At 40.1% G+C, this 20,198-nt stretch overlaps 1 protein-coding gene across 1 annotated transcript in view; it reads left to right on the top strand.

The window, feature by feature from the left end:
- Nucleotides 1–20,198, top strand: part of SUPT3H (SPT3 homolog, SAGA and STAGA complex component) — a 475,057-nt gene that overhangs the window by 168,392 nt on the left and 286,467 nt on the right.

The raw sequence follows: 20,198 nt of genomic DNA, 5'->3' as shown, positions 1-20,198 counted from the left end.
AAATAGAGTCTACCTGAATTTCTAGTCAGGATAAGAAGAAATTCCAAACCCTGAGCTCAGCCAGTATTTCTACTGCTTTAATGAGTGATTGAAGGATTATCCTTTCTTCTGTTAGTGCAGATGAAGGTTGCTGTTGCAGTGGACAACTAACTCTACCCTTCCTAGTGGTGATTAGCTCTCTTTAAATGTTGGAAGGAAGCTTTTTCAGGTCCCTGCTCTGTCCTAGGACTTCTAGTTAGTTGCTTCTCATTTTAGGGAGTCTTATAAATCTCACACCAGCAAACGCTATAAATCATTTTGGTTTCAAAGATGATCTTGTTTGTGCTTATGTTCCCATGATTTATAGAATTTCTTTCTTCATATATCAAATAGGTAAGGTTCTTACATCTGTTTAACTTGGCCACTGTCAAATGCATGGTAATTTGTAGTTCAATTAACCATAATTTCCAGTTTCTTAAAAGGGATTATAGTATCTTGATCCCTATTTACCACCTTTTAGGTGTTCTAGGATGCTAATGATTTTTACCTCTGAATTCAAAAAGGTAATGAAGCCATTTCTCTGAAGGAATTACTCACTAAGTTAATTAGTTTAGACTGTTCCTTTTAGAACAGTCTCAGTTCTAAGGATCTTAGCTAAATTTGCCCCATAAATAGTTTTTTCTGGACAAGGTGCTGTTTTCTTTGGTCCAGAGGACTTCCTCTTTGAATTTCTGAGCTTTGACCATTTAAAATGTTGTGTGGTCTGTGGCCTGAGGGTTTGAAAAAGGGACCTTGCCCCTACTTTTTCCTGAGAAATAGCAACTGCAGACTTCCTTTTTCAAATACCATCTTTTTGGTTTTCTTCCAAGCGTTAGCCAGATGCATGGATTAGGTCGTGATTCTCGGTTTGAAGATCACTTTTAAAAAGGGCTGTTCATACGAAACCTTCTTAAATTAACACTTAGCTTGATGATCTCTTCAAAATGACACATTGCTCAAAGACAGAGGTCCTTTGATAATTTTTATTATAAGTGTATTGTAAGATCTGCCTTATAAAAGATTTTTCTGCGAACGCAAGAGTTATTGCCTTGAAATCAAATTATGATTATCAATTTTTTCTGGTAGCTCATAGAATTGGATTTATGAAATAGGATGAACAAGTGTCTCAAACATGTTATTAAGAGAAAGCAGAAAACCTACAAGGAATGGAAGGAGGGATGGATCAGCAAGGAAAGCTACCTCTTGGAACTCAAAGTGTAGGGAAAAAGTGAGAACTGCCAAAAGCCAAGCACAGTTGGACCTTGCAAAGGAAAATGAAACCAATAGTAAAAGGTTCTTTAGCCATATAAATAAAAAGAAGAAAAGGAAAGAAGTGGGACTGCTAAACACTGAGGATGGGATGAAGATTAAAGATAACTGAGGTATGGCCCAACACCTAAATGAATACTGTGCCTCAGTTTTTAATAAGGATAATGAGCAGCTTCGTAGCAGTCGCAGAGTGGCTAAAGGGAACAAGGATATGGAAATTGAGTTTCACTTCTACCTCAGATGTAGTAATTTCTAACAGCTTAATGGGACCAAACTTGGAGGCCTGGGTAATCTCCATCCAAGAATATTAAAGGAACTGGCACATGACATTGCAAGCCCAATAGCAAGGATGACAGTGGAGGAGGTCTTAGTTGGATATTAGGAAAAACTATTTCATTAGGAGGGTGGTGAAGCACTGGACTGGGCTACCTAGGGAGGTGGTAGAATCTCTATTATTAGAGTTTTTTTAAGGCCCAGCTTGACAAAGCCCTGGCTGGGATGATTTAGTTGGGGTTGGTCCTGCTTTGAGCAATGGGTTGGACTAGATGACCTCCTGAGGTCTCTTCCAACCCTAATCTTCTATGATTCTACAATTCTATGAAGAATGGATAGGGCATTTGGCCTTGGATTCAGGAGGCTTGATTTTTATTCCCAATTCTGCAATTGACGTGCTTTGTGATCTTGAGTAAATCACTTCACTCTTTTTGCCACAGTTTACCCTGTCTATAAAATAGCTTTGTGATCTATGCACAGAATATATGTGATTAATGATAAAAGATTTAGAAAACATGATCTATGAGAAAAAGTTAAAAAATGGTCATGTTTATTCTTGAGAAAAGAAGACTGAGGTGGGGCCTGATAAGAGGCTTCAGATATGGTAAGAGCTGTTGTAAAAAGGACTGTGATCAATTGTTCTCCATGTTCACTCAAGGTGGGGCATGAAGTAATGGGCTTACTCTGCAGAAGTGGAAATATGTAAGTATTGGGAACATTCTTTCTAACCATAAGGATAGTTAAGTACTGAAATATTTCAGAGTGGTAGCCGTATTAGTCTGTATCAGCAAAAAAAAAAAAAAAAAAGAGGAGTACTTGTGGCACCTTAAAGACGAACAAATTTATTTTTGCATAAGCTTTTGTGGGCTAAAACCCACTTCATCGAAACCTGTCACCATGCAAGGCACTGAATTTAGCCGTATGAAGTGGAAATCCATCAACTTCATGAAAAAACTCGTACAGATAGAGACAGACAGACATCTTCCTTTCTGAAACCTGTCACCGTGTAAGGCAATGAACAACAGTGGTTCCCTTAACTCACCCAACAATATTGTTAATCTATCCAGCTATGCTCTTAGCCTGGTAGAAGAGTCTGTCCTATATCGGGGCCTCTCCTTCTGCCCCTTCCCCCCACAAACATGATACAGTACTGCGGTGACCGGGAATCCTACTTTCGATGTCTCCGACTCAAGGACTATTTCCAACACATCTCTGAACAACATACTAACCCACAGAATCCTTCCTACCAACACTACAAAAAGAAGGATTCTGCGTGGATGCCTCCTGAAGGTTGAAACAACGGACTGGACTTCTACATAGAGTGCTTCCGCCTATGTGCATGCGCTGAAATTGTGGAAAAGCAGTTTCACTTGCCCCATAACCTCAGCCGTGCAGAACACAACACCATCCACAGCCTCGGGAACAACTCTGACATCATAATCGAAAAGGCTGACAAAGGAGGTGCTGTCGTCATGAATAGGTCGGAATATGAACAAGAGGCTGCTAGGCAGTTTTCTAACACTACATTCTACAGGCCATTACCCTAATATTCCACTGAGGGTTACCAAAAGAAACTACACCATTTGCTCAAGAAACTCCCTGAAAAAGCACAGGAACAAACTTGCACAGAGACACACCTAGAACCTCGACCAGGGGTATTCTATCTGCTATCCAAGATCCCTGGAAATCCTGGACGCCCCATCATCTCAGGCATTGGCACCCTGACAGCAGGATTGTCTGGCTATGTAGACTCCCTCCTCAGGCCCTACACCACTACCACTCCCAGCTAACTTTGAGAAACCACTGATTTCCTGAGGAAACTAAAATCCATTGGTGATCTTCCTGAAAACACCATCCTGGCCACTATGGATATAGAAGCCCTATACACCAACATTCCACACAAAGATGGACTACAAGCCATCAGGAACACTATCCCCATAATGTCACGGCAAACCTGGTGGTTGACCTTTGTGACTTTGTCCTCACCCACAGCTATTTCACATTTGGGAACAATGTATACCTTCAAGTCAGCGGCATTGCTATGGGTACCCTCATGGCCCCACAGTATGCCAACGTTTTTATTGCAGACTTAGAACAACGCTTCCTCGGCTCTCATCCCCTAATGCCCCTACTCTACTTACGCTACACTAATGACATCTTCATCATCTGGACCCATGGAAAAGAAGCCCTTGAGGAATTCCACCATGATTTCAACAATTTCCATCCCACCATCAACTTCAGCCTGGACCAGTCCACACAAGAGATCCACTTCCTGGACACTACGGTGCTAATAAGCGATGGTCACATAAACACCACCCTGTACCGGAAACCTACTGACTGCTATACTTACCTACATGCCTCCAGCTTTCATCCAGATCACATCACATGATCCATTGTCTACAGCCAAGCTCTAAGATACAACCGCATTTGCTCCAGTCCCTCAGACAGAGACGAAACACCTACAAGATCTCTATCAAGCATTCTTAAAACTACAGTACCCACCTGCTGAAGTGAAGAAACAGATTGACAGAGCCAGAAGAATACCCAGAAGTCACCTACTCCAGGACAGGTCCAACAAAGAAAGTAACAGAAAGCCACTAGCTGTCACCTTCAGCCCCCAACTAAAACCTCTCCAACCCATCATCAGGGATCTACAACCTATTCTGACGGACGATCCTTCACTCTCTCAGATCTTGGGAGACAGGCCAGTCCTCTCTTACAGACAGCCCCCCAACCTGAAGCAAATACTCACCAGCAACCACACACTACACAACGAAAACACTAACCCAGGAATTTATCCTTGCAAAAAAGCCCATTGCCAACTCTATTCACATATCTATTCAAAGGACAGCATCATAGGACCTAATCACATCAGCCACACCATAAGAGGCTTGTTCACTTGCATATCTACCAATGTGATATATGCCATCATGTGCCAGCAATGTACATTGGCCAAACCAGACAATCTCTACACAAAAGAATAAATGGACACAAATCAGATATCAAGTATTATAAAATTCAAAAACCAGTCGGAGAACACTTCAACCTCCCTGATCACGCAATTTCAGACCTAAAAATCGCAATTTTCCAACAAAAAAACCTTCAAAAACAGAGTCCAATGAGAAACTGCAGAATTGGAATTAATTTGCAAACTGGACACCGTTAAATTAGGCTTGAATAAAGACTGGGAGTGGATGGGTCATTGCACAAATTAAAAACTATTTCCCCATGCTAATTTTTCCCCTACTGTTACTCTCACCTTGTTGTCAACTGTTTGAAATAGGCCATCCTGATTATCATTACAAAAGTTTTTTTTCTTCTGCTTATAATAGCCTACCTTAATTGATTAGTCTTGTTACAGTTGGTATGGCAATACCCATTTTTTCATGTTCTCTGTGTGTATATATATCCTCCTACTGTATTTTCTACTGCATGCATCTGATGAAGTGGGTTTTAGCCCACGAAAGCTTATGCCCAAATAAATGTTAGTCTCTATGGTGCCACAAGTACTCCTCATTTTTGTACTGAAATGTGTTTCCAAGAGAGGTTGTGGAATCCCCATCACTGGAGATTTTTAAGAACAAATTAGACAAATACCTGTCAGGGATATGGTCTAGGTATACTTGGTTTTGCCTCAGTGCAGGAAGCTGGATTAGGTGACCTGTTGAGGTCTTCCAAATGTACGTTTCTATCATAGTATAGAAAGGGCTAGGATTGTTTGTTCTTGTTATTAAAGTGCAAAGTATAATTATAAAGTTTTATTATTTTTATCTTCATTAGGTTCTGACTTGTATTTTTTTAAATGTTTGTAATTACTATATAATTTTGTATTTTATTTTTTAATGGTGCAATGAAGAGATGTTTTAAAATATTCTGTTTAGCTATCGGTATTTGCAGTATAGAAATAACAATATAGTAGTACATCAGTAGTCTCATTGAATTGCATGGTCCCTATGTGACTTGTGAAAAGAGGAGGAGTATTTGTGGCACTTTAGAGACTATAAGCTTTCGTGAGCTACAGCTCACTACATTGGATGCATTGGATGCATGCAGTGGAAAATACAGTGGGGAGATTTATATACACAGATGTGGCTGATGTGATTAGGCCCTATGATGGTATCCCCTGAATAGATATGTGGACACAGTTGGCAACGGGCTTTGTTGCAAGGATAGGTTCCTGGGTTAGTGTTTTTGTTGGGTGGTGTGTGGTTGCTGGTGAGTATTTGCTTCAGGTTTGGGGGGCTGTCTGTAAGCAAGGACTGGCCTGTCTTCTTAGAGGTGTGAGAGTGAAGGATCGTCCTTCAGAATAGGTTGTAGATCCTTGATGATGCATTGGAGAGGTTTTAGTTGGGGGCTGAAGGTGATGGCTAGTGGCTTTCTATTACTTTCTTTGTTGGGCCTGTCCTGTGGTAGGTGACTTCTGGGTATTCTTCTAGCTCTGTCAATCTGTTTCTTCACTTCAGCAGGTGGGTATTGTAGTTGTAGGAATGCATGATAGAGATCTTGTAGGTGTTTGTCTCTGTCTGAGGGGTTGGAGCAAATGCAGTTGTATCTTAGAGTTTGGCTGTAGACAATGGATCATGTGGTGTGGTCTGGATGTAAGCTGGAGGCATGTAGGTAGGCATAGTGGTCAGTAGGTTTCGGGTATAGGGTGGTGTTTATGTGACCATTGCTTATTAGCACCGTAGTGTCCAGGAAGTGGATCTCTTGTGTGGACTGGTCAGGCTGAAGTTGATGGTGGGATGGAAATTGTTGAAATCATGATGGAATTCCTCAAGGGCTTCTTTTCCATGGGTCCATATGATGAAGATGTCATCAATGTTGTGTAAGTAGAGTAGGAGCATTAGGGGACGAGAGCTGAGGAAGCGTTGTTCTAAGTCAGCCATAAAAATGTTGGCATACTGTGGGGCAGTGCCGCTGATTTGAAGGTATACATTGTCCCCAAATGTGAAATAGTTATGTGTGAGGTGACTTGTGCTCATTTTTGCCTTTGCTTTGGAAAATATTTTTATTTTTTGCTACCAGTGAAGTTTCAAAAATGGTGAAATTATAATCCCCAATTTTAATCCCGGCTGTAGTCTTGGAAGATCAATTCAATAAATGCATTTGAGTAGTATGTAGCAATGGAAAAAGAAGGAAGTTAATTAAATTGTATACTTTGTGTGCAGAGTGGCACAATTGCATATGTCACCAAAAAATCTTAGTACAAAAAAAGTGAAATTTGTAGATTTTGGTTTCTGAAAAATAGACTAATAAATTAAGTTATCAGAATTAATTTTTGAAATGAAAGGGAAAGGTAAATTTTCTAGATATTAGTATAGATAGAATTTTGGGATACAATTAAATCTAAAAGAACTGTGTGTAATCATAAAGTAGCAGATCAAGTGAGATATTTTATTATATTAAAAGGAATATTTGACATATAGGTTTTAATCTAAGAACATTTGTTTTTTAAATATCTTGCATTTAAGAGAGGAAGAGAAGAAGAGACACAAGGGTGGGTAAAACATCTGGGATGATTCTGTTGCATGTGCCCTTAATGACAGCCGTCTTTTGTTAGGAAGGCTGCTATTTACCAATTCCTAACATCTAAAAGAGGTGCTGAGATTAGGCACTGAGTGACATGGCACTGCTCATTAAAAAGAAGACTGCAAAAAAAGCATCTCTTTTCCCCGCCCTCACAAGTATTTCATCCTACCTCCTGTATAGGCTAATAGTTACAGTAATGATAGTGTGTTCAGGGGATATCAGGTAACTGCAAAGTTTTTTGAGCCTCATCAGGTTATACCAGGGACAAACTGGATTTGGAAATGATTTCATGATTACCAACTACTCAGCATATCAAAGTCAATGTGGTAGTTAAATTAATGTATTACTTATTTGTTTTTTCCACAATCCCACTTAGTGTAGTATCCTGGCAGCAGGGTTAGACTCCCCTTAAAGGGATAAAAGTTATTCAGATGTGAGTGTTGGTACTCCAAAATCCACAGAAATTGGAAATTTGAATAAGTATCAATACATCTTTTGTGCTTAAGGCAGTTGGATTTGCAGATACCCAGGCTCAGCTTGTGAAGTTTGGCATTTCCTTACCCAACAGCCTGCATGGGGCAGCAGACCTTGGCGAGTCCCTTGGATGGTGTAGGCCAGGTGCTTCAAGACATAGTAATTTAAGGATTAAAAAACATTAAAACAATTTTGTAATTATCCCAACAGCATGCATTACAAGCCTAGGAAATTCAGAATTAAGGTTAAATTTAAAAGAAATTCAAATGTTTTAAGGTATGAAAATGCAGAGCTAAAGCACGCAAACAACATTAGTAGTGCCCTGTAGTCGTATCATGCAGGGGAAAAAGAAAGCTAAAATTAACTTTCAAAATCAGTGTATTTTTTAAAAATCTGGGACCACAAACACTAAAATACCTTAATCATAAATAAATTTATATGCTGTAATTGCATGGTGTCCATTTCTTGGGTTTGCAGTGCTTGCTTCTGGGATAATTGCAAGATTCTTGGGAGAAATTTTACCCTTAAATTAGTAAAACGTACACTTAATCTTAACTCAGTTTAATGTAGGATTATTTTCAGTCTAGGAATTTCCTTTTTTAGTTATTAAAAATATTATACATAAACACTGAAGAGACTGTGACCATATGATAACTCTAATGAATTGAAGATATACGGTTAATCATTACAAAAAAAAAAATCCCACCAAAACCTTTAAGGCCAGATTTACCAGTACAAACTAGCTGATTTGCACTACTCCAGAGCAGCACAAACCATCCAGAGAATACTAGTGAATCCTGTCCTTAATTTCACTGCTTGCAGCCACAGAACATTCACTAACAGTGATAGTGCCATTTCAGTGACATTTGAGGGCCAAGTAATCTGTCAATGTGAGCATGTTTACAGTCCCCTCCTGCCAGTGATTTAATTTAACCAATACATTTTCATCATACAAATTCATTGGAGAGGAAGGGTGATGAATGGCTGAGCTAACTCTGAGGTAACATTTAATAGTGACTTGAGCTAATGACCTAGGCTGTGTCCTGTTTTATTAGTCTACAATCATAATAGTTGCACACAATGACTAGGTTATAACTAAACTAGATTACTAATTTACAACGTTGGGTTAAAATACCTAGTTGGGCCTAAGACATTGTTGAAAATGTGTGGTGATTATACTTTCTCTTCCTCCTAACCTGTTATCAAGAGACCTCATGTCCTGCCCTAGCTCCGTAATTGACGCATCCAAAAGGTGAAGAGATTATTCACTGATGCATTTGTATGGGTGGTGCAGATGTCATGCTGAGAGTATGGGCCCTCCTGAAATCAAACTGCCATTCTTGTAGTCAGCTTGTTTTAGTCACCCGGGGATGACTCTGCTTCCCAGTGGCATGAAGATTTTGAGGCCATGATGTGCCTTATCCCTACTAGTTGCCTAAATGTTGATGAAGCTTATTACATAATTTGAACTTCAGTCTTTAATTGCGACGTGTGTTCACAGATGTTCATGAACAGATTCCTCAAAATTATGGGTCTGATCTTCCAATTTCTGCTGAAGTCAACAGGAGGTAAAAGTACTCAGCAGTTTTGAAGGCTGAGTCCCATGGTAGCTGTACTGACTGTAGTTCCAGGCCTGTAACAGCTCACTAGCACTTTCATTATGACTTTTCCACAAGACTGCTGCTTTGGTTCCCAGTATGCTACTGTTTTAATCCCTGGTATGTTCACTGCTCCATATTAGTTCTACTTCTATGCAAGTTATTTCCTGCAGACCTAGGAACTCACTGAATCAGCTGTGCTAAATTTAAAAAACAAAAGCCAGTACATCAGGCCCACAGAAAAGTGATCAGGTCATCCACCCTGTGGCTCAAAGCAGTCTAAGTCAATAAGGTGAAAATGGGGATGACCAAGTTTTAGAAATTTGTATTAAGAAAAACATGGGATAGCCAAGCAGGATAAACACATTTTAAACATATTTTCTAGTCAAGGGAAAAAAAATTGTTCTGGTCTACCTCTACTTTCAAAAAGGAATTGAAATTTTCTGTCCTCTATCCAATGCTGCTGAGTAGGTGGTGAGGTTTTGGATCTCCAGGAGGATACCTTCAACACATTTAAAAAATAAGTAATTGGAAACATTGTGAGGGCTACTGAACTAAGGTTTACAGTACTCCGAAAACTAGAGCAGTGATTCTTCCCCAGGGGTACGCAGAGGTCTTTCAGGGGATATGTCAACTCATCTAGATATTTGCCTAGTTTTGCAACAGGTTACATAAAAAGCACTAGTGAAGTCAGTGCAAACTAAAATTTTGTACAGATAATGATTTGTTTCTAACTCTCTCTATACTATACACTGAAATGTAAGTTCAATATTTATATTCCAATTGATTTATTTTATAATTATGTGGTAAAAATGAGAAAGTCAGCAATTTTTCAGTAACAGTGTGCTGTGACAGTTCTGTATTTTTTTGTCTGATTTTTTTAAGCAAGTAATTTTTAAGTGAGATGAAACTTGGGGATACACAAGACAAATCAGACTTCTGGAAAAGGTAGAGTAGTCTGAAAAGGTTGAGTGCCACTGAACTAGAGACCTTAGAAGTTGTCACCTTAAAATATGGGAATCCAGAGGAAAACTTAGCAATTAGCTCAAAACTATGGGATAGTTAACAGTCTGGGATTTATAAGGTTTTTGATGCCCAGATAAACTTTAGTCCTATAAACACAGCCACTTGAAAATTTGGAACTGTTACCCTATTCTGGAAAAATGGATTCATTTTGAGACAACCACTCTACCATCAAGAGTACAAACAGCACTTCTCCTCTAAGCATAGGCTTACTTAGGGAACTAACTTAGTCACTCTTTAAGGCAGTTTGCTCAGATGACAAAACAAAAATCTTGGACAAATCTGAACCTGTCCTGTTGTGTTTTCAGGTTATGAGATACAAAATATACAATCATGATAGCTCTATCTACGGATCAGGCAGTCATTAGGACTGTATGCTTTTTTATTAAAAATAACTAGACTGAGTCTAAATAAAAGGACACATAGTATACTTGAGACAGAGGCTATAGTAAATCAAAAGCCCAATACGCATTCTGAACACGGTTGCTAACAGTTAATGTTTGTTTTTCTTTCATCTGTTTACAAAATGTATCCTGCTATAGATTGCTTTATAAAAATGTCATAGCTTAATGTGTGTAGTAAAGGAACATTTTCATCTGCAAGGGAAATTAAATTCTGAGATTCATTGAGCCTTTTTCCTGCTGCTCACATGTCTCAGCTTTTCTTTCCAGGGATGCGGAATTCCAAAAAGAGAGGTCACAGTCAGAAAAACCTGTTATTTACAGCGCTCTCTCTTTTGCTCATGTACATTTTCAATAATTAAGAGGAAGAGGCAGCTGAAAAAAATGGTCTAAAAATTTACTATGAGTGATATTTTAGTGAGTTTTCACCATTCCCTATTCTTGCAGGCCTTGCAGAATGTTCCACTTTTGAGGTACTTGTGTTTTCATTGTGTAAGAATTTAGAGCTCATGCCTGTGAGGTTCAGTTAGTGTTAGAAGCATGTATTGCAAAGGGTAGTGTTGTGCACATGTCCTTGCATGGTCTGCTAATACACCTCATGAGTAAGGCTACGATTATGTCATGGAATCTTTGACTTCCAGAGACCTCCATGACATTTTCTGCCCTAGGGCTGGAGCTCCTAGCTGCCCTCTCCACCTCCACAGCTCCCAGCCCATGCCCCGGTGGGGGATGCCGCCTAGCCATGGCAGTCAGTGGGGGACCCTGGAACTCCCACTTGCCACAAATAGCGGGGACCCCCCCGGAGTTCCCTGCTGCCACAAGCAGCGAGCCCCCATACAGCTGCTCAGCCACCATGCAGGGGTGACCCCGGAGCTCCCTCTCACCGCAGCGGTGGGGGACCCCGGCCCCCCAGCAGGGGTGGGTGCTGAATCCGCCTCCCTCCCTATTTTGTCAGGGATATTTTTAGTGAAAGTCAGGGACAGGTCACAGGCAATAAACAAAAAATCACGGAAACCCATGACCTGTCCCTGACTTTCACTAAAAATATCCCTGACAAAATCTTAGCCATACTCATGAGTGACTAGTCAAACCTGTGCTGTTTCAATACTGGGCATCTATTGAGCAACAACAGAGATTTGGATAGAACTGTGTGGTAGTCTATGATATGGATAGGTGTCTACAAGTAACCTGAATTTGATCACTGAGTTCATTGTTTCTGTAGACCCACCCAAGTCTCCAGAAGTGAAAGGGCATACATTAAAACCATATTGTGCTTCCTATCCTCCCAGAATGCCTTTTTTTTGTGGTTCTATTTAAGACTTCTTTCTGCTTAAGCAGAACTCCCATTATTTTCACTGGGAGTTTTGCTTGAGTAGGAAGTGCCAAAGAGAGCCCTTAAAGAAACAGCTTACAATAAGTCATACTTATTTCAGCATAATTTACAGTCTTGCAAAGGAATACTTTATTTTAGAAAACTGGTAGTGTTTTTAACTCAACTTTCTTTTCTGTTTTCCTTATTTAACTTGTTGTGACCTTAGGCAATTCATTTAACTTCTTTGCACTTTTCTTAACCATTTTAAAATAGGGATAATGATAAGCATCTTTGTGCAATTTTAAGTCTACATATAAAAAGATATATAAATGTTAGATACTATCATTATTATTTCCTACTATAAGAAAGGATGAAGCAAAATATTTTATGTAATTTTAGAAGGTGATATTTTTCAGCGTCTGAGAGTTCTGTTCACTTACACACTGTGCGTTGAAGACGGTGAGAGGGTAAAGTCTGTACTTTATTTCGCTAAACATAGTTTGGGGCTTTTTTAATTAATTGATCATAGAATCCACACTGCAACTTGTGGTTTAAAAACTGTAGGAAGAATACAAGCAACCTGATTTTTTTAAGATTTGGTTCCTGACATGATTTGTATTCTAGTCAACTAAAAGTTGTCTGCTATTAGTATAGCTGCACATGAGCACACATGACTCAATTAAATGTTTGCTTTTTTAATAAAGAAAACGAAAAAGTACTTCTGCTATTGTACTAAAATATGCAAATAGTAATTAATCATTCAGATCTCTTCAAATTCAAATATTTTTATCTCAAGGCTTTTATGTAATTTGGATGAAATGAGTTGTTCCTATTCCTGGTGGACCTAAATCGCAGAAATGGCCATGACGTTTGATGCTGACAGTCATATTACCTGAACCACCACAGCAGAGAGGTGAAAATTCCGTGTGCATGTCCTACAGACAACAGCCTCATTCACTGCATATCCCTCATTCGTTACTTGAGCTCCTTCTGTCCTGTGAACTGACAAGGCACGGGTCCTTCGAAAAAAACTATCATGTGAGCTTGTATTTAGAGATATCACAAGGCTAAGTTTTTTGTCATGGATATTTTTAGTAAAAGTCATGGATAGATCACGGGAAATAAGCAAAAATTCTGACCTGTCCCTGAATTTCATTAAAAATATCCTGACAAAAGGGGTAGATGGGTTCAGCACCCACTGCTGCTGGGGCTCCCGGGTCCCCCACTGATGCGGTGTGTGGGATCTCCAGGGTCCCGCTGCCCCTGGGGCTGGGCTGCTGCAGGGTCCCTTCGCCCTGGGCAGCTGGTAGCTGCAGGGTCCCCCAGCTGCTGGCTGCAGCTGTGCAAGGTCCTGCTGGCTCCCTGCCATGGCTGGGCAGCTGTGAGGGCAGGGCTGGCTGTGAGTTCCAGCCCCAGGGCAGAAAATGTCACAGAGGTCAGTTGAAGTCACGGATTCTGTGACCTCCATGACATAATTGTAGCCTTAATAATGTATGCATGCAAGAGGGCCAATTTAAGTTTGTACAGGCAGTCTTAAGTCTGGCGTTTCCTAACTTTGAGCATTTGAATTTGTAACCTTAATAATCTTTAATTTAACTTTTAAATATAATTTCCCATGTTTTTTTTAAAAAGCAAATTAAAAAAAACCATATGCTCTCAGATGGAATCATATTGACCTCCAAATGGGTCACAAAAAAAAATGGAACCTGTAGAACTGTAGCATAGACCTCCACCATTTGAGCTGACTGAGAAAGTGGTATCATTTGCAGTTGAGCAGGCACTAGATGAGAAACACATTTTTACCAGTGGGATTCACAGCTGTTGCTAGACAACAATGAATGGTGAGACACAAGGTTCAGTTTTACGTTCTGGAGTGGGGAGTATCCTTTACTGGTTACAGACCCTTTTATTCCTGTTCATCTGTGGGTCTTGTCCCCTTCAGACCCTACATTTATGGGTGGAGCATACGTGATCACTCAGGAATGTTTCATGGTGTAGCTTTGTCTTTGTGTAGGACACGCTCTGTACATATGAAATATTGAAAAGCTAATGCTACTCTAACAAGCTTCTACTGAATGTATGTAAACTGTAATATTTGCAGAGTCTTCTAACTTGGCCAAATTTGGGCAGATTTTCATGTGATGCCAAAAGTCTCATCATTGACAACCATTTTAACATGGGCAAAACGTATTATTTCCTAACCACTGTTTAGAAAACCACTGAACTGTTTTTGCTGAAACTTGGAAGGAAAAAAAAAATCAGCCGATGGCAGATACCCAGTATGTAAAATTTGAGCCGGAATGGTTGAAATTCGGTAAAGTTATAAGCAACTCAAAACAGGGTTTTGTAATGGAAAGTGTTGGGCAACCTTAATTATTGGTGGTGCCACCATTACAGCATGTAATAATTAGAAATTTAAGCTATTAAAATTATAATTAAAAAATATATAGTTTTTCCCAATACTTATTTTCTCAAAGATTGTGTTTTTGACACTCACTGCATTTTCACAGCCGTTGTTTGATTTCCTGATTTGTTCTTCTTTCCTAGCTATACATTTATCTTCCGTAGTACTACTACTTCTGTTGCCTTAAAAGAAAAAAAAACTTCACTCCCTTAAAAAATATTATAGGCAACAGGAAAACCCACCATAATTCACTTACACATGCAAAAAGATTTGTTTTCACTAGCTAAAACAATATTTTTGGTTTCCAGTTCTGCTATGCTAGCAAAACCTACCAATGTTCTCATTCCTTTTTATGGAAAATCTTTGCATCTAGACTTTCATTTTTGTAATAATTTGATTTTAGATAAAATTAAAAATAAATATTTGCTAAAACTCCTTTGTGGCTTACTCCAGAAGATCCCATGGATCCAGTATAGGATAGGTATATCCAGAAGTCAATTCGTGCTAACAGGGTTGCTGTTTTGGTGAGAGAGAATGCTTCTAGCATTTACATTGATTGACACAATTATTTCTGTTCTTGATTTAATGTTCATGTTAACTTAATATCAAGACTGAGCTTGATAAGTTTATGGAGATATGCATGATGAGACTTCCTACAATGGTATGTAGCCATCTGCAACTGCTAGTAGCAATATCTTCAATGGCCAGTGATGGGACGCTAGATGGGGAGGGCTCTGACTTACTACAGATATTCTTTCCCAGGTGTCTGACTGCTGGGTCTTGCCCAAATGCTCAGGTCTAACTGATGGCCATATTTGGGGTCAGGAAGGAATTCCCTCCAGGTAAAATTGTGTGTGTGTGTGTGTGTGTGTGTGTGGTGTGGGCGGAGGGGTGGGGTTGCCTTCCTCTGTGGCATGGGTCACTTCCAGATTTAAACTTGTGTAAGTGGTGGATATGGTGTAACTTGAAGTCTTTAAATCATGATTTGAAGATTCAGTAACTCAGCCAGAGTTATGGGTCTGCTACAGCAGTGGGTGGGGTGAGGTTATGTGACCTGCAATGTGCAGCAGGTCAGACTAGATGATCATGATGGTCCCTTTTGACCGTAAAGTCTGTGAGTAAATATGCAGGTAATGATGACTTGATTAACGTCAAGTGCGAAAAGTAGTTTGATAAGTCACCTTATAAATGATAATGTAATCTGTTTTAAAACAATATTGGTTTATAGTAACAGGGTATAGAATAGGGTTTAGAGAATAAAAAAATGTGGACGTAAGAGATGGGTTCAAGACATGAACTTTGGAACTGGATTCAGGTCTGTATTCAAACTTCCCAAAAATTCAGAGATGAGAGGTGATTGAATTTGTGTTCCTGCTTACATTCATCTCTAGTGGAAATCTTGGTCTTTTGTTCCAAAAGTATGACAACCACAATTGGTTCAACATTTCTGTTGATTGCAGAGATAATTGTGTAACAATTTTCTTAATTTCATAGAATGCATTTCTACATTTGAGTCACTCATCATAGTGGTCCAGATTCCAGATCCAAAAATATTAGTTCTGTACAAGTAGTAGGTATAGTGCAGTTCTTTTGGTTACAGTGATTGCCATATACAGATGCACCCTGGTTGATGGCAGCAGAAATTGCTAACATAATTATGCTAACATCACAACCACTTTGGAAACAACTTTGACTTTATTATACATCTTTGAACATAGTGTGTAGAAGATTTTGGACCATGCTATGCCATGTTGGTATAGTGTCACATAGATGTTGATAGTGATGAACTCCATAGAAATTATTCTGTACATGTGGTAGCAGAATAGTACACTGGAACTCAAGTACAGTGTATTGGTAACAAATGCAATAACCTTTGTGATGAAAATAACTGAGCTAAACTATTGGAAAAAAAAAGGTGTGTTAAAGAGTCCTGAGCAGGCACTAATACATGTACCAGTGGGCATGCTGGTGATAATGCTATCTCTCCAACTTGACTGAGCCAGCTGATGCAGCTACTCAGTCGAGATCAGATACTGTGCACTGATAGCACATGACTGAATGCTGAAGGTTCCAATCTTTAGCAAACTTATTTATAATAATCAACAATAATTGCCCTCACAAAACTGTTTCAGGCACTTTACAATTCAAGAAAAATAAAACATCTCAAATTAACTTTTCTAATCTTGGATTTAAAAGTAGATTTGGCCTTTTGATTATCACAAGAAACTCCTTTGGCAGAGCCTGGTGTTTTGCCACATAACTCCTCCTATCCTTTTCCCCTGTGATGGCTGTATCTCCATACTGGCTGGGCGGGCCCAATCAACCATTAAGCAGCAAGTCACGAGAGAGGCTGTGTTTCTTGGAGTGCGAGAACCTGCAGGGTGAGAAAGCATGACAGTTAGGACCCACCAGAGGATGGCAGCCCCTCGCAGAGCAATCCCCTGGATGCCAGAGAGATGCTACTGGAAGTGAGTGGACCCCTGACATAGTGGAGAATGTGGGCACAGGGAGTCCCCAATACGAATTTGAGAGACTGTGGTGGAGATGAATCCCAGAGTGGGGAATGATAGAAAGACTGTAACGTGTAGTCCCTGATACAAGAAGAGAGGCTGTTCTAACAGGATACTTTAAAATGAAGGAAGAGAGCATGGAGTTGCTTGTGCAAAACTTCTTTGCAGAGGGCGGCTATACCCTTCTAGACTAGACTGCTGATTGCCACTCCCATCAAGGGGACTGGCAACAGCAAGGGTGGATCCATGCTGTAAGTGGTTCTTGAAAACCAAGAACAGTGGGAGGCCCTTATACCTGCAGAGTACTTGCTGACGATGGTGGAGTAGATCCTCCCCTGTCATCGGCTCCCCTTCTGGCAAACAGAGGCTAAGATAGATGTAGTACTACCCCCAGGAGGAGCGCCAAGCCCAGAGAGGGCTGGTTTTGAAGAAGTAGGAACTGCAGACCCTGGTGAAAGCCCAAAATGTGTAGAGATGAGAGGAATTATGGTGTACAACCCATGCCCCCAATATGGTGGAAAGAAAGAGGGAAAAAATGATTGAACAGAAGGCCCAGATGGACAGAGGAGCAACCACAAGATGCAGCAGGCTACTGTGGGGACTCAGACCTTGAAGGAAATGGTATTGGAGGAGTCAGTGGAGCAAGTGAGGGAGCTCCAGGGGAGCTGGAGCAGGCCCTGTGAATAGCTGAAGCAGACATGAGTTCCAGAGGAAAAAGTTTAGGAAGCCATGGAGAACCAGGATAATTTACATCTCCTGGTGAGTGAAGTGGAAAAAGACGGATTATCTGCGAGCCTAGCTTTGGCAGTGGCAGGTTAAGAGGGGCAGCCCTACCCTTGAGGGGGACGGTGTGTGATGGGTCTATTTCCCATACTGGCCCAGAAAGGGTTGAATTGGGCCAGGCGGGCCCTTATCAATTAAGCAGCGAGAGGCTTTGTTTCCTGGAGTGCGGGTGCCTGTAGGGTGAGAAAGCACAGCTGATAGGACACACCAGAAGAGGGTAGCACCTGGCAGAGCTAATCCCCTGGTTGGCCAGGAGGAGGTGAGGCCAGTGGTGAGTGAACCTCATGACACCTTTCCTCAAAAATTGGCTTTAGTTCTTATATAATGGCTATAGGTTATTTAAATTTTACTTTTCATTTTGTGTGCCTCAAGTTTAGTATTTAGTTCTTTTGTAGCACCTTCCGTTCAAGCATCTAATAGTGCTTTACAAGCACTAGTAGTAGATTAAGTTTTCATAATATCCCAGCTTGGTAGGTATGTAAATATTAGTGCTATTTTAGAAAAGTGGAAATTTAGACATGAAGTTGATAGACTAGCTTTGTTTTCCCCAAAGTATGGTAACTTCCCCACTGAGGGATGTGAAGGACTAGCCTGGAAGGGAGAGCAGGAGCAGAAAGGAAAAATAGTCTCTAGAGGTTTTGGTTGTGAAGAAACCTCATGTTCTGGAGGTTATATGTAACCAGTACAAAGAGAGAGATTTGAATTTGTGGAGAGTTTGAAACAATGTTCAGAGGCGAGAACTGTCCTCGTGATTTCAGTGGGTACTACTTAGATGTCAATTATGATACTTTAAATGTCACGTTATTAACTATTCTTTGCTCATCCAAGCATGTAAAAAAGGAGAAGTAGTATGTGTTCTGAAGATGTCACCAGCATTTCTCAAATGTGTAGTGTACCACTTCAGGGGGTGTGTGTGCGCATGCGAAGGCCTCACAAATGGGGATCAGAAGGTGCATAAATTTATAACACATGCATGGATGCGTGATTGGTTTCATTTTGCTTAAAGAAGGCTGAACTTCTAAAAGTCTGGAAACATTGAATTAACCCAAGAATGCATGGCAAATTAGTAGCAACTCGGATTTATACATCTTGCCTGTATTGTTACAGAAATGCCTAAAGTAAATATAAAATGTCACCTGTAACTCGAGTTCGGTTCATTGTGTTTTTCAGACACATTATTTGACAATAAAATGTGCAATTATTCAATAATTTTAAATTAATATAGAGTATTGTGCCAGTAATCAATGGATTAAAAACCAGATTATTATGCTCAAAATCTTGTTTCTTTGAGAAACATCATGACAGCCTTTTCTATGAGCTGCAACCTCTTAATGGCTCAAGCTTGAAAAACCCAAAGAGTGATTTACAATCAATCCTTGAAATGAAAGCATACAATAACATATTTGTTCTCAGTGAGCAGAGACCTCATGCTTTATACCTGTGCTAAGGCAGACTTGGCAAAATTTAAAGATTACAGACTCAAAAGGGGGAAGTAGAAGATTCACTCACGAATGTGGAAAAATCAGTGGACTTTGGATCACACTGCAGGTTAACGCTACAACAAACTGAGAGCACTGAAATCAAAGACTCCCACTTCTATGGATTTGGAAGAGACCTTTGCCTGAAGTGCTACAATGCATAAAACCCCCATCTTGTCTTCATTTTTGCAAGAAATGTAGAAACACCATGAATTAATAGCAGGATATGAGGTTGACTAACTTACCTCACTGAGAAGTCTGTCTCTGTATGTTTTCATAGAAAGTTAACAAACTTATTCTTTTTATTTTGTAAAGTGCGCGATCCTGGTTAAATCAAGTCGTCTTAATTTGTATGGCATGCATTTTTGGTTCATAGACCATATACTTTAGGGTCGAAACAACTAGTGATGTCTAGTCTAACCTGAACATGCAGCCACAGAAACTTCACCCCTCCTGAAAAGACCTAACCTCTGGCTGAGCTACTGCAGATCCCAAATCTTGGTTTAAAGACTTCATTAAGAATTCACCATTTACCTAGTTAAATCGCAAATGTTAGCCCCATGCTGCAGAGAAGGCAAAATACCCCAGGTTTCAGCTAATCTGTCTGGGAGAAATTCCTTCCCACCCAATAGAGTGTCATTAGACCCTGAGCATGCGGACAGAGCCCCCAACCATCTGGGAAATAATCTCTGTAGTAACTCAGAGCCCTCCCATCTGGTGTCCCATCTCCAGCTGTTGGGATTTTTGCTACTGGCAGTTGCCAATGGGCCACATGCAGTCATAGGCAGTCCTGTCATACCACCCCTCCATAAACTTATCAAGCTCAGTCTTGAAGTAAGTTAGGTTTTTGGCCCCCTACTTTCCCCTCTTGGAAAGCAGTTTCCAGAATTTCCACTCCTCTGATAGTTGGAACTTTCGTCTGAGATTTCAGCCCTAACTTGGTGGTGACCATGTTTACCATTTGTTCTTGTGCCCACCATTGGAGCTTACTTAAGCATCCCTCCTCTCCCTGGTAATTACCCCTCTGTGTTTATAGAAAGCATCATATCTCACCCTCAGCCTTCTTTTGGTTAGGTTAAACAACCGAGCTCTTTGGGAGCTCCTCGTAATAGGTTTCCATTCCACG

Source organism: Dermochelys coriacea, chromosome 3 (genome assembly GCF_009764565.3).
Source record: "Dermochelys coriacea isolate rDerCor1 chromosome 3, rDerCor1.pri.v4, whole genome shotgun sequence".
In the NCBI taxonomy this organism is placed as follows: Eukaryota; Metazoa; Chordata; order Testudines; family Dermochelyidae; genus Dermochelys; species Dermochelys coriacea.
Note: the sequence above shows the minus strand (reverse complement) of the source record. Positions and strands in the feature narration are given on the sequence as shown.